A 14,255-nucleotide genomic window follows, 5' to 3' on the forward strand; every position below is an offset into this window, starting at 1 on the left:
CTACACAGCCTACCTGGACCTTGCATAAGCCTTTGATACAATACCCCACTTGTGCATTCTGGAGAAGCTCACCAGTGTACATATTAACCCCTATGTCACTATGGTTATTGCACAGTGGCTCAAGGGCAGAACACACATGGCTAGACTTGCTGGAGCCATGTCAGCCTCCAACCTGGTACAAGTGGTGTCCCACAAGGCTCAGCCCTGGGAGCTGTCATGTTCATTATATATTTATCATAGGTACAGGCCAACATGGAAGTACTGTGGCTGAGCAAGTCGCAGGTGACTGCAAACCGGACGCCATAATCAACTCTCCAGCTAACACATGCATCCTCCAAAAGGGCCTCTTGCAAACACACGACTTGTGCCACAGCCATGGCCTCAAGGTGAATGACAGAAAGCGTATAGTCATCCCCTTTGCTAAACACAAAGTGACCACAAAGTACCACATATGTGTTAATCCATTAAGTGCAGACAAAGGAATTATGGACCTTGGGGTACACAGGTTGATAGCATTCTACCATTTGACAACAACATGGACAAAGTGGTTAGGTAAGCATGTTATATGGGCCACATCATCATGATGGGATCCACATGTAGATCAGGGGAGGACATTGTGCCCCTTTACTCATCCCTCATCAAGCCCATAATTGACTATGATGAACCTGTCGGTATGCACCTTACCAGACACCTGCAGCAACTGGAGATACCACATACGTACCTTGACAAGAGGATCAAAGGGCTCAAACAGATGCCACATACTGACTGGTTAAAGAAACAGCAGCTCTACTCAGTGGCATACTGCCTCTTCATAGGCAATCTGTGCCTGACATATAAAGCCATGTCAAACCCTCACTTAATGGCCATGCTGCACCTCAGAATATCCAGATCCCATCAGGATACACGCTGGAAAGACTTGAACCTCAGGAGTGATATACATAGGACATGCTGGAGGGGCACATTCACAACTCAGAGGCTCCCTTCATTCTTGACTATTATCCCAATAGAGGTTAGGCAGAGTGACTCAGTGACTATCTTCAAGAGTGATATTAATGACTGGATGTGACATTGTAGGGTTACCCTGGGTATCACTTATGTGTCACTGTGAGACAGAGGCACAGTATACTAACCTTGGAAAAGGGCATAGCAAGACAGATTTACAATGCATGTTGAAAGCCACACATTCTGGCTAGGTGGATACATGCCCTTGGCAGACATCCCTGTATGAACCTATGGACCTATGTATCTTGTTCACCATTGGCCCTATGTGCTGTTAATCACCAATGCAATCTCAATACTATGGTAGCATGTGCAAAGGTTAGTTGTCAGTCACCTCTATGGTACAGTTGTGGAATATGTGTGTCATGTAGTAATGTCACAGCTGCCACATGTACACAGTCAACCCTATCCCCTACCCATGGATGTACAACACATGTATGAGATGGAAACACATGGCCAAACTGTGGACTAAGCACTCTGAACCCAGTACTGGCATAACCTGTCTGGTGGCATGAAATACTACAGTGACAGCAATACCAATCTGATGTGGTCCTACACGGACAGCAATACAAGCATGAAAACACACTGGGTCAGTTGTGGAGCCTAAGGATAGCATCATGCATGACTGGCAGACATCTCTGCAGCTGGCACACAGGCATACATTAGGCCTGCACACAGCACGCATAACACATAGCACACAGATCCTGTGTGTCAAACAAGCACAGTCTGTACAGCTATACAACACTACTGCCACAGTTGTGTTAGATACTTTTATTGTCCAGTACAGTGTGAACATGCTCACCAGGCTGGACAAGGTGTAGGTCACAGTGATATGCTCATGGGGCACTGTGGTCCACCACATAACACAAACATACAGGTCAGTCAGATGCATGGACACATATGACTCAGTCATTGTCCATGCCACCACAGCTGATGTGGGATGTCCCTCACTGGGATACATGATAGGGAACATGGAAGGGATCACTGAGCAAGTGACACAGGCTGGTAGACCCCTGACCTTGGTTGGCATCAGACCCTCACCAGGGATTCTGACATATTACTGAATGCTAATGAATTAGTGTAGCTACAACACCCTAGCTTAATGGTTCTTAGCATGCAGTCACTGCATTGCTATGGAATAACGTCTTACCACTCCCACAACAGGTGAAAACATGCAGCACCTGTACATCAACAACATGTAGACTATATGCCCCAGACCAGGTGTGTATCCCTCACTACTAGGCTGATAGCATCTACATCTCACACTGTATATACACATCCCACATGCAGCACCTGCACAGAAGACCACAGTCATAATGTTACCCTGTGCAAATACCATGTATTCACATGTGGCAGGCATCACACCTGGTAACTATTGAAGGTCACAGGTACATATGTGTATTTGGCACACACATACATCATGTGTGCATTGCCATAACTGGTTTAATCAATGACATGCATTATTGTGAGGGACAACCCGCACACATGGGCATTCTGTGTGGGCAAAACACACGTGGCATGTCTGTAATCAAAAGCCATACATAATTGTGATATCGTTTAGAAAGGGGTATGTGCATCCTGTAGTGTGTTTTCCCAGTTGCCAAAAGGGGGATTTCAGTCATACACACTTACCCCCCCTTCACACACACTTGCTGGATTCAAACCCCTACCTAACTATGTTATGACACTAGAGACGGACGCATTAGCACAGCGCGCTATTCGCATTACTGGGATATTTCCTTTCCCCTGATATATTTATAGGGTGCTGACATCATCAGAGTTTAGAAAGTGGAATGAGCATCCTGTGGTGTGTTTTCCCAGTTGCCAAAAGGGATGCTCCTTTCATACACACTTACACACACTTACCCCCCTTCACACACATTTGCTACTTGCTGGATTCTAAACCCCTACCTAACTATGTTATGACACTAGAGACAGACGCATTAGCACAGTGCGCTATTCACATTACTGGGATATTTTCTTTCCCCTGATATACTTATAGGGTGCTGACATCATCAGAGTTTAGAAAGTGGAATGAGCATCCTGTGGTGTGTTTTCCCAGTTGCCAAAAGGGATGTTCCTTTCATACACACTTAGCCCCCTTCACACACACTTGCCACTTGCTGGATTCAAACCCCTACCTAACTATGTTACGACACTAGAGACGGACGCATTAGCAGAGTGCGCTATTCAGATTACTAAGAGATTCCTTTTCTCCTGATATACTTATAGGGTGCTTACATGATCAGTGTCTAGAAAGGGGAATGAGCATCCTCTGGTGTGTTTTCACAGTTGCTAGGAGTAACATTTGGACCAAGTGTGTGAGCATGCCCAGTTCAGCCTTCCCATGGCATGTTGTATGAAAGATGTCTCATTTATCAAAGTGTGTGAGCATGCCCAGTGTGGGCTTTCCATATGTTGAACTCTGCAGCCCATCACATTTGTGGATGAGTGTGACCTTCAACAAATACCTCCAGTTTATGGTTGTGTGTTCTGTGCCATGTTGTGTAGTTACTGTCCAAATGCTTTTTGTGTGAACACAACAGGGAGTATACTGTGCCTGCAGGTTTTGCATGGGATACTTTGCACACAATTGTCAACATCCGTTCATACTGACCTAACACTGTAGTACTGTATAGTGTAGTGGTTCAGTACTTTCACTGTGGTGGTCAGTATCCTGGGCTTTAGTCCTATCACTGCTTTACATTTCCATAGTGTGCACAACAGCCTGGTTAGGGTCCAGTTGTGCACATCTGCACAAAGGCGGTGCCTCAACGGACCCTGGTAATTACTGCCTCATAAGCTTAACAAGTCTAGTCTGCAAAGCTATGGAGAGGATCATAATTGAGCTCATAAACAAAGATATAGGGGACATGCAGACATTGTACCCATCCCATTTTGGCTTGGTCAAGGGCAGATCATGCCTTTTGGACTCGGTTGACATCTTCAAAACGGTCACTTAGGCCATTGTTGGGGAAAGGCAGTCCATACAGCCTACCTTGGCCTTGCAAACACTTTCAACACAATACCCCACTCAGGTATTGTGGAAAACCCTAACAACTGAAATGTAAACCCATATGTCACAACATGGGTTGCAAACTGGCTTAAGGATGGGACCCACAGGGTTAGAGTTGCTGGCACTATGTTAGACTCCAGGCTGGTCACAGGTGGTGTCACACAGGGCTCAGTCCTTGGCCCCCTTTTGTTTGCCATGTACTTCCCAGAAATACAGGCCAACATGGGAGGACTTTGGCTGACAATGTTTGCAGATGACTGCACACTGGGCGCCATAGTGGACAGTGCATCAGACACGGATATCCTTCAGAAGGGACTCATGGTAACTGATAGCTGGTGTCAGAGCCATGGCCTGAAGTCAAAGTGCACAACATGTGTAGACATACCCTTCAGGAAAAGCAAGGTAACCCCAAGCTACCATATAGGTGGCAATCCTCTAAGCACAGAGGAGGTTATCATGGACCTGGGGACCCAGGTTGACAGTCGCCGTTCTTCTGACACTCACGTTGCTAAAGTGGCTAGAAAGACCTTCTACATTGCCCACCTGATCAGGATGGGATTCACATCCAGATCTAGTGGGTCATTGTTCCCCTGTACTCTTCACTTATCAGACCGGTGATCGAGTAGAATGCCCTATTCTGGATGTATCTCACCCAACATCTGCAGCAATTGGAGACACCCTGAATGTCCCCCACCTAAAGGATCAAGGAACCCCAACAGCTGTCATATGCTGCCAGATTGAAGACACTCCCACTCTATTCACTCACATACCGTCTGCTTAGAGGTGACATGTGCCTGACATGCAAGGCCATGTCCAAACAGGGATTAATGGACATGCTCCACCTCAGAAGCGGCAGATCCACCTGAACCACTAGTGCAAGTGACTTACACCTTAGCAGGGATGTACGTTGGACATGTTGGAGGGATGGAGTTATCACCCGGAGACTCCCTATGCTGTGGAATACAATCCCGGTCCATGTGAGGCAGAGCACCTTGCTGGCTATGTTCAAGAGGAATCTTGACCTGTGGATGGAAGGTCATACGTTTAACCCGGGGATTGTCACTGTGTCACTGCTGGAGAGAGGCATGACAAAATAATGGGCACAGTACTGTTTCCATATAAGGGGTGGTGTACGCCAACAAACTCTGGGCTAGGCTTATACCTGCCTTAGGGAAGATAGCCTAGTATAAACCTATGTACCTATGAACCTATCTGACCATGTTGCATTATGTTCAGATGTGAACTACTTACAACAGCCTCATCCAACATCAGTAGTGTATTCCACAACATGGGTGTACATTGGCAAACACTACCGATGTGCCCTAGGCCATTTCTAATGCTAGTCGGAGAGTGTGTTTGTCCATCAACACATTGTAAGTGTAGTTTGCCATGACATATGTCTTGTTTAGTATACTGTGCCTCTGTCTACCTGTGACATAACATTGATACCCAGGGTAAACCTCCCATCTCCCATCCACTCATTAGGATTCCTGTTGAGGGGAATCAATGAGTGTCTCTACGGATAACCTGTACTGGTAGTTTACTCATGCGTGGGGGTGGCTTCTGTGTTATGGATAATGCAGTACAGCCTGTCCTATGTATGTCAGTGCTGGGGTTCAGGTCCCTCATGTGCATAGCTCCCTGCCATTCAGATTGTATAAGGTGCAGCATGTGCATTGATTCCAGCTTGGACATGGCTTTCTACATCAGGCACAGCTTGCATATGGATGGACAGCATGGCAGTGTGTGGAGCTGCACTCTGTTTAATCAGGCGACACATTACATGTGTTCCAGCTCTTTCATACTCCTGGTGAGGTACTGTTGTGGACTTTACAGGTGCTGGATGTGTCTGCATGAGGTACACCCCACAGGGGCTGTTGTGGTCATTTCTAATGCTGATGAAAGATAACTGCAGAACCACGATGACCTCCCCTTAGCTAGATGTCAGCAATCACAAATAAAAACAGGACCCTCTCCACAAAGGGAAAGTGGCCTGTCTGGTGGACCCCAGCCATAAACAAAGTGTATGACAGATGAGGGTTACTAATGCAAGACAGAGCTACATCTCCAAAAGGGAAGACAGCTGTGATCAGCACTAGTAGAAAGCTACATTATCTCATAAAGACATGCAAGGTCAACTTGGGGACATAAATCACCAAAGACAATGAAGGTAACCACACTGCTTTCTTCAGTTATGTCAGACACCTGGTTGGGAACCCTCAGATATGCTCAGAGTTGGTACACAACAACATATATTCCAGTGACCTGACAGATATTGGCAACATTCCAGCGGACAGCTTCAGTGCGATTTACCCCCTCCCTCACCCCCAAAAGAAGATAGTTATCACAGCTGTATGTAACCTCACTGTCATCTTGGATGTCCATGTGAGAGCCGCACTCAGTAAAGACAAGTACACAGCATCAATGGGACCTGCTGGTATCCCCGGTTGCATGCTATGTGAACTCCAGAAGGTGCTGGACCCGTATATACAACTGCTATTTAACCTTAGTCTTGCTACAGGATATGTACCTGAACACTGGCGTACGGCAACAGTGGCCCCACTCCACAAAGGAGATGCCTCCACAGACCATGGCAACTACCACCACACAAGCTTAACCAGCCTTGTCTGCAAAGCTATGGGAAGAGTCATTATGGAGCTCTTACACAGAGACATTGCTGACCTACGGACCCTTGTTCCCACACAGTTCAGCTTTGTACAGGGCAGATCCTGCCTTTTGCACCTAGTTGACTACTATGAAACTGTCAGTAGGGCCATCGATGAGGGCTACGCAGTCCACACAGCCTACCTGCACTTGGCTAAGGCCTGTGACACAATACCCCACTCAGGCATCATAGCCAAGCTCAACAGCTGACATATAACAGCATATGTCACAGGATAGGTTGCAAAATGGCTAAGAAACAGAACCCATAAAGTCAACATTGCAGGTGCCTTGTCAGATTCGAAGCCAGTCACAGGTGGTGTCCAAAAAATGATGTGTCCTGGGACCCCTCTTAATTGGTATTTACTTTTCAGATGTGAAAGCAAACATAGGAGGGTTGTGGCTGACAAAGTTTGCAGATGACTGCAACCTAGGCACCATAGTGAATACATCAGCCAGCACACACATCCTACAGAATGCCGTCACAAAGGCGGACAGCTGGTGCCAGACGCATGGCCTGAAACTGAATGCAACTGATGTGTATTCATCCCCTTTGGGAGGAACAAAGTACCCACAGATCAATACATAGACAGCAACCCACTGAGCACAGAAAACAAATCAGACACCTGGGGACACATGTAGATAGTGACATCTCTTTTGACACCCCTGTTGCCAAAGTGGTTAGGAAGACTTTCTATCTTGCCCACCTTATCATGGAGGGTTTTCCATCCAGATCATAGGAGGTCATTGTTCCACTATCCTTCTCCCTTATCAGGCCCATGATTGAATACAAAGCCCCATATGGTATGTACCTCACCCAGCACTTGCAACAGCTGGAGAGACCCCAAAAGTACCTACCATGAAGATCAGGGGTCTTCAACACATGTCATATGCTTCCAGAATAGAGGAAATCCAGCTTTATTCAGTGTCATACCGCATACTTACAGGTGACCTATGCCTGACATACAAGACCATGTCCAATCAGGATTTGGTGGACATGCTCCACTGCAAGCAATCCAAATCCACCAGAGCCATGAGAGCTGATGATTTGAACCTCAGCACATACATGTATAGGACATGCTGGAGGGACAAAGTCATAACTCAGAGGCATCTCACACTCTAGCAGAGTATCCCAGTTCATGTTAGACAGAGTCCCTCACTGACTCTCTTCAGGAGACATCTGGACAACTGCATATGAGACAGAGGCACAGACTAGACAGAGGCACAGTCATGTTATTCAATTACGTAAGGGGGTCATAATGTGTCACTACTAAGTCAGAGGCACAATATTGAATCTATTCTGTACACTTATTACCACTATAAGGGGTGGCAATAGCCACATCACTATGGCTAGGCTTATACATGCACTAGGGCAGATAGCATAGTAGTAAACTATGACACTATGAAACACTGGTGTATGTGTAGGTATTGTCAGTCAAGCACTATGATGTGGTTTGCGGCGCTTGATATCTCCCTGTATTCCAACATTGTTTTGTCTATTCCTTCTAGCATGTCTAGGGATCAGTTGCTAGTGTCCTCTCCTGCTCAGCTGGTGAACCTGGGAATATTGAGGCAATGTTACACTTGCCTCATGTACACTGACAACCCTCTCCTTCTCCCATAAAACACACATACATGTGAGAGATGCAACTATATAGCCAAAGTGGAGGCTGAGCTCGCTCAACATAGGACTAGCAAGACCAGAGAGAAGGTGAAGGTAACCACACACATCACAAACCCAGTCTCACATGGCACTATCACAACTTAAAATCATAGACATAGACACACAAAGACATACTCGGAGGCTCTGATCAGAATTCTACCAAAACGGCAGTGGCCACCACAGTAGACACTCACACAACTGCCTCCACAGGGCACAGCACATTCAACACATTGACCACAGAGTCGGTGTGCCAAACAGTCACAGCCCTTAAGGCCAAACACAATGCCAGACACACTTGTCATAGGTGACTCCATAGTCAGACACACTGGCGTCCGCTCACCAGATCGAGTACGGAGGAGGTCACAGTAAGCTGCCTATCGGGCACTGGAATCCACCACATAATGCAAGCACTCAGGTCACTCAACTGAAAGTACAAGTCTGACCCAGTCATTATCCATGCTGGTGTGAACGACCTGAGATGTACCTCCCTGGACTACATGGAAAGAGACATAGAGGATCCCTCTGATTATGTAGGCCAGGCAGGTATGACCCTGACCTTGAGCAGTATCCTACCTTCACCAAGTATGATGCCACATAAACAGAGACAAGATGATCAGCTGTAATAAATTGCTTAAACTATGGTGTCATTCAAAGGCCACGCTGATTTGCAAGGGACGGCTTGCACCTGTCACCCCTGGGCTTCTGGATTTCGGCTGATGCTCTTGCCACCCCCATTGTGCCTTTTTTATGCAAGATTCAGATTCTACACCTACCACCCTAGAATACAGAAAAGGAAAGACACTAAGGGTAATGCTGCTCAATGCCAGAGGTCTCAACCTCAAGCTGCACACACTCGATGCCCTTCTCAGTATGTAGCACATTGATGTCTGTGCTGTGCCTGAAACCTGGTTCACAGCTTCTGACAGCACCCCGGCACTATCGGGTGTTACCTCATATCATGCGTTCCGGCAGCGGAATCCGGACAACACCAAGAAAGGAGGGTGGGTGTCCATATTCATCAAGGACACCCTCACCTCGAGGTTGGTGGCAACACACGATGCATCGGAGACCATCCAGGTGCCAGTAACCATAGGCAAGACTGCTCTGCAGTTTGTAGCATGTTACATGCCACCCTCTCAAACTCAGGTACCTCACACAGCTGTCCTGAAAACACTGGAGAGGATATATGTATCTCCAAACACCATCCTACTGGGTGATTCCAACTATCCAAATATAGACTGGGATCACTAATCAAGCCACAACACTCTAACACAAAGGTTCCAAGAGTTCATACACTCAAATGCCATGGAACAACTGGTCACCATCCCCACAAGTGGAGACAACATACTAGAACTCATCATCATGAACATGGGGTCACACTGTTCAACACCAGAAGTATACCCATCATTGGTGAGATCAGATCATGGACTAATCTCAGTGGGAGTCCACATCCCACCCACACCCCAGATAGAAAAACAAACAGTGAAGACCTTCTCAGATGCCGACTTCACATTTCTACGGACTGGTGTGGTCTCTTTCAAGGCCCCCAAGCCAGCGGACACCATTACCCAAGCCGCTGTATCACTTACAAATGCCTTCTACCAGCACCTCCAGGACTGCATGGATCAGGCAATCCCAAACAAGACAAAGACTCTTTGTACCACAGGCAAGCATCCAGTCTGGTGGACCCTAGCCATAAACAAGCTCTACAACAGAAGGAAGGAGCTACTACAAGATAGAGCGAAATCCGTAGAAGGGAAGACACCCCTGCTCATTATGAGTAAAACACTGGGTTCCCCCATACAATCATCCAAGGCGAGTTTTGAGAGTAAACCCACTCAGGACTCAAGGGACAATCATGAGGCCTTTTTTACCTATGTTTGAAACCTGGGAGGGAACTCCCAGATATGCTCGGAATTAGTTCGGAATGATGTAAATATCACTGAACCTACAGACATTGCCAACATACTGGCTGACAGGTTCAGTGCAGATTTCCCCCCCCCAACTGGAGGTATCTACACCAGAGGATTGTAGCCCCCCAAACATCTCCAATGCTGGGGTGAGAACTGCTCTATCCAAGGCGGAAAACACTTTATCCATGGGACCAGATGGTGTCCCCAGTTGTGTGCTCCATGAACTCAATGAGGAATTACACCCGCAGTTGGGGCAGCTGTTTAATCTTTGCCTCACCTCAGGATATGTGCCCAAGGAGTGGCATACAGCAATGGTGGACCCACTTCACAAAGGAGGTGCCTCCACCAACCCCGGAAACTACCATCCCATCAGCTTGACAAGCCTGTTCTGCTAAGCTATGGAGAGGATCATAATGGGAATAATACATGAAGACATAGGGGACTTGCAGACGTTGGATCCAATCCAGTTTGGCTTTGTCAAGTGCAGATCATGCCTTTTAAACTTGGTTGACTTTTTCAAGACAGTCACCCAGGCCATTAACGTGGGCAAGGCAGTCCACACAGCCTACCTTGACCTGGCAAAGGCTTTCGACACAATACCCCACTCAGGTATCATTGAAAACATCACCAGCTTAATTGTGAACCCATACATCACAGCATGGGTTGCAAACTGGCTAAGTGACAGAACACACAGGGTCAAAGTTGCTGGTGCCATGTCACACTCCAGAGCTGTCACAAGTGGAGTCCCACAGGGCTCAGTCCTGGGCCCACATTTGTTCAGCATCTACTTTTCAGAAGTACGAGCAAACACAGGTGGATTATGGCTGACAAAGTTTGAAGATGACTGCAAACTGTGAACCATAGTTGGAAACCCATCTGACACAGACATCCTTCAGAAGGGTCTCATAGACACAGATAACTGGTGCCAGAGCCATGGCCTTACGTTAAACGCTAAACAATGCATAGTCATACCCTTCGGGAAAAACAGGGTTACCCCTAGTTCCCATCTAGGTGGCAATCCTCTAAGCACAGAAGAGGTTATCAGGGTCCTGGGCACCCAGGTTGACAGTAATATTTCGTTTGACACTCACTTTGCCAGAGTAGGCCTGGGGCAGTTCCTGCTATTAGGACAGAAGTGTGACCTGGTAGTGTCAGGGTGCTGATGTGGGCTTTGACCCTGTTTTCTATTACAGCACTGGTATCTACATTCTCTATACTGTGTGCATTTACACCTGCACGCATTTATACTTCTGGCATTGGGTAGCATTACATCTAGGTTACTATCGTTTGTGGTACCTATGAGGTAGGATTGTGTTTTTTGTGGTTTATGATTGATGAGGGTGGATGTTAGTCGGGTCCTCAGGTGTGCATATGGTACATGGTATTACATTAATTAACACATGGCATTCATGCCTCAGGTGGTGCTGCAGGGCTGCCTCTGTCGGATGCACATACTACACTCCCTGTACATGTTTGGAAGCAGGTTGTGTCATGTTAGGCATCCCTGTTACTATATGAGTGAGTCAGAGCGGGTATCAGTCCCAGTGTTCCTACTGACCAAGTGTATGTGCTATGCGTTGCCTCTTTGCCAAGGCCAGGGCATACAGGGCATGCCTCCTTCTGCCTACTGGGACAAGGTCAGGTTGTTCCTCCTCCGAGTCACCCTCTGCCTGTGGTGGCCTCGGCAATGGTGGGGGGATGTTAGGCCCAGCCCTGTGCTGGTCCTGCTGCAGCTGTTTCCGCAGGATCATATTATGTAGCATAGCACATATCATGACCATTTGGGTACATGTAGTTGGTGTGTACTGCAAGGCTCCACCAGATGTGTCCAGACACCGGAACCGTGACTTGAGCAGCCCAAACACACGCTCTATGACATTACGTGTTTGTGCGTGTGCCTCATTATGGCGTTCCTGTTCAGGTGTGTGTGCATTTCTGATAGGTGTCATCAGCCACGGCTCAAGTGCATAACCTGCATCCCCCACTAGGTGTCCGTGTGGGAAGTCCCCACTGGCAAATGATTGGTACAGCTGCGTCAGATGCCAGATGTGGGAATCGTGGTAGATCCCAGGGCAGCCAGCACACACATTCATTATTATGCCCTGGGCATCACACACGGCTTGGCAGTTGATGGAGGGGTATCCCTTGCGGTTAATGTAGACTCTACCCCGCTCACCAGCTGGGGCTTTGATGCATACGTGCGTGCAGTCTATTGCACCCAGCACCTCAGGGTATCCCGCTATTTGCTGGAAGAGACGCATATTGCTGGCCACAACCTCACGGTCATTAGGGACATATATATGATCACCGACATGTGCTGACATGGCATCCAGGAACTGGTGCAGTACCCTGGAGGCTGATGCCTGTGATATCCCCATCATATCACCAGTTGGTCTTTGGAAGGTACCTGTTGCTAGTATTCTTAGGCCAACACATACCTTGGTTTCCACTGGGATGGGTTCCCCTCTGTTGGTTCTGTGTGTGAGATGTGGCCTGCACAGCTCAACAATCTGCTGCAGAAGGTCTCTGTCCACTCTGTAGTGCTCTACTATCTCCAGCTCATGTAACCCATGGTAGGTGACCCTGGGCCTGTATACTCTTCTCCTTCTCCTCACTCTGGGTTGTCTGTCAGCATCTGCATTGACACCACCCTCAGCAATTTGCATTTGCCTGATTATAACAGCTATGGCAGCCCCTAGCATTTCTGCTCTGATTTCAGCTTTTTACAGTTTTCAATTCTGATAGCTTACTTTCTTGCAGTATCTCTTGTGAGAAACACCCTGCACTGCTCTTTGCAGTGTTTTAAGTGCTGGGTTGGGCTTCTAGTCTGCCTGCATAATTGCCTGCTTCCAATTGTTTCCACCAATTAACTCCAGCAGTATTCCCTGGCAGTTTCCTAGTATTTTGGTTTTCCCTGTTTCCTCTCTGTTTCCTGAAGGGGAGCAATGTGCACACCAGCTCAAACACGTTCACAGTCACTTAAACGCGCGCACACATCCCTACACGGTGTTACACGTGCGCACACATCCTTACACGGTGTGAACTAGGCTGATTCATGTTAAAACGCGCGCACACAGCCTTCCACACGTGCACGCTCACGCAAACCATTGTAAACGGTTTGCAACACGCTCTCACATGTTGAACCTGCCTTACAGCACGTATATCAAGAAACTTTGAGTGTAGGGATAGCGTAAACCTTCCATTTCTTGACTTTCCTAGTGTTCTGTTGGGACACACCTCCCTCCCTGAAGTCTGTCTGTCATCTTTCACCTTACATTGCCCTCCAATCTGGTACATTTGTATCTATCCTTCCCCCCTGTGATGTCACCTACCTCTTACTCTGTTCCTCCCCCTTCTCTAACTCTTACACTACTCAGAAAGTGCTCATTACCTATGTGGCAGTGTGATTCAGTATTGTAACCCTCATTTACATAGGATTGCCTAGTAATGACTAGTTACATGTCTTACACGGAGCTTCCCCCCCTTGACAACCACTACACAGAGGCCATATTGTTTTTGGTCTGCAAGTCCCTCCATTGACATTCCATGTAATACATAAATCCCACAATTGTGGGCTTATAAGCTTCGTTTTTTAGTTTTAGGTAGCGCACCCCGTTTGTGCGGGTGTGCGCTGCAGTTAAACCTAAAAATCCCGTGGAAAAATAAAAAGTTATATAACAAATTTTTGCAACACTTTTTCATGCCAATGGCCACATATTTGGCCATTGGCATGCTTAATGAAACAAATGCACCCTTTATTTGGAGCTGACATAGCTCCATTTTTAATTTTGCAGAAATGTACTCAGTTGTCAGCTGAGTACATTTCTTCAGCTAACACGTCCATTACACGGACTGGTTTATGCTTCGTGGATTGCTCAGATACCTCATTTGCATATCTTTGAGCTGCAAATGAGGTATTGAGCATTTCCACGCCCAGTCCGTGTAAGAGACGTGTTAGCTGTCTCTTACATGGAGATTTGGGCTGTTCCTGAATCGGGAGGCT

This window comes from Protopterus annectens, chromosome 4.part1 (assembly GCF_019279795.1).
Source record: "Protopterus annectens isolate FY-2018-M chromosome 4.part1, PAN1.0, whole genome shotgun sequence".
Taxonomy (NCBI): domain Eukaryota; kingdom Metazoa; phylum Chordata; order Ceratodontiformes; family Protopteridae; genus Protopterus; species Protopterus annectens.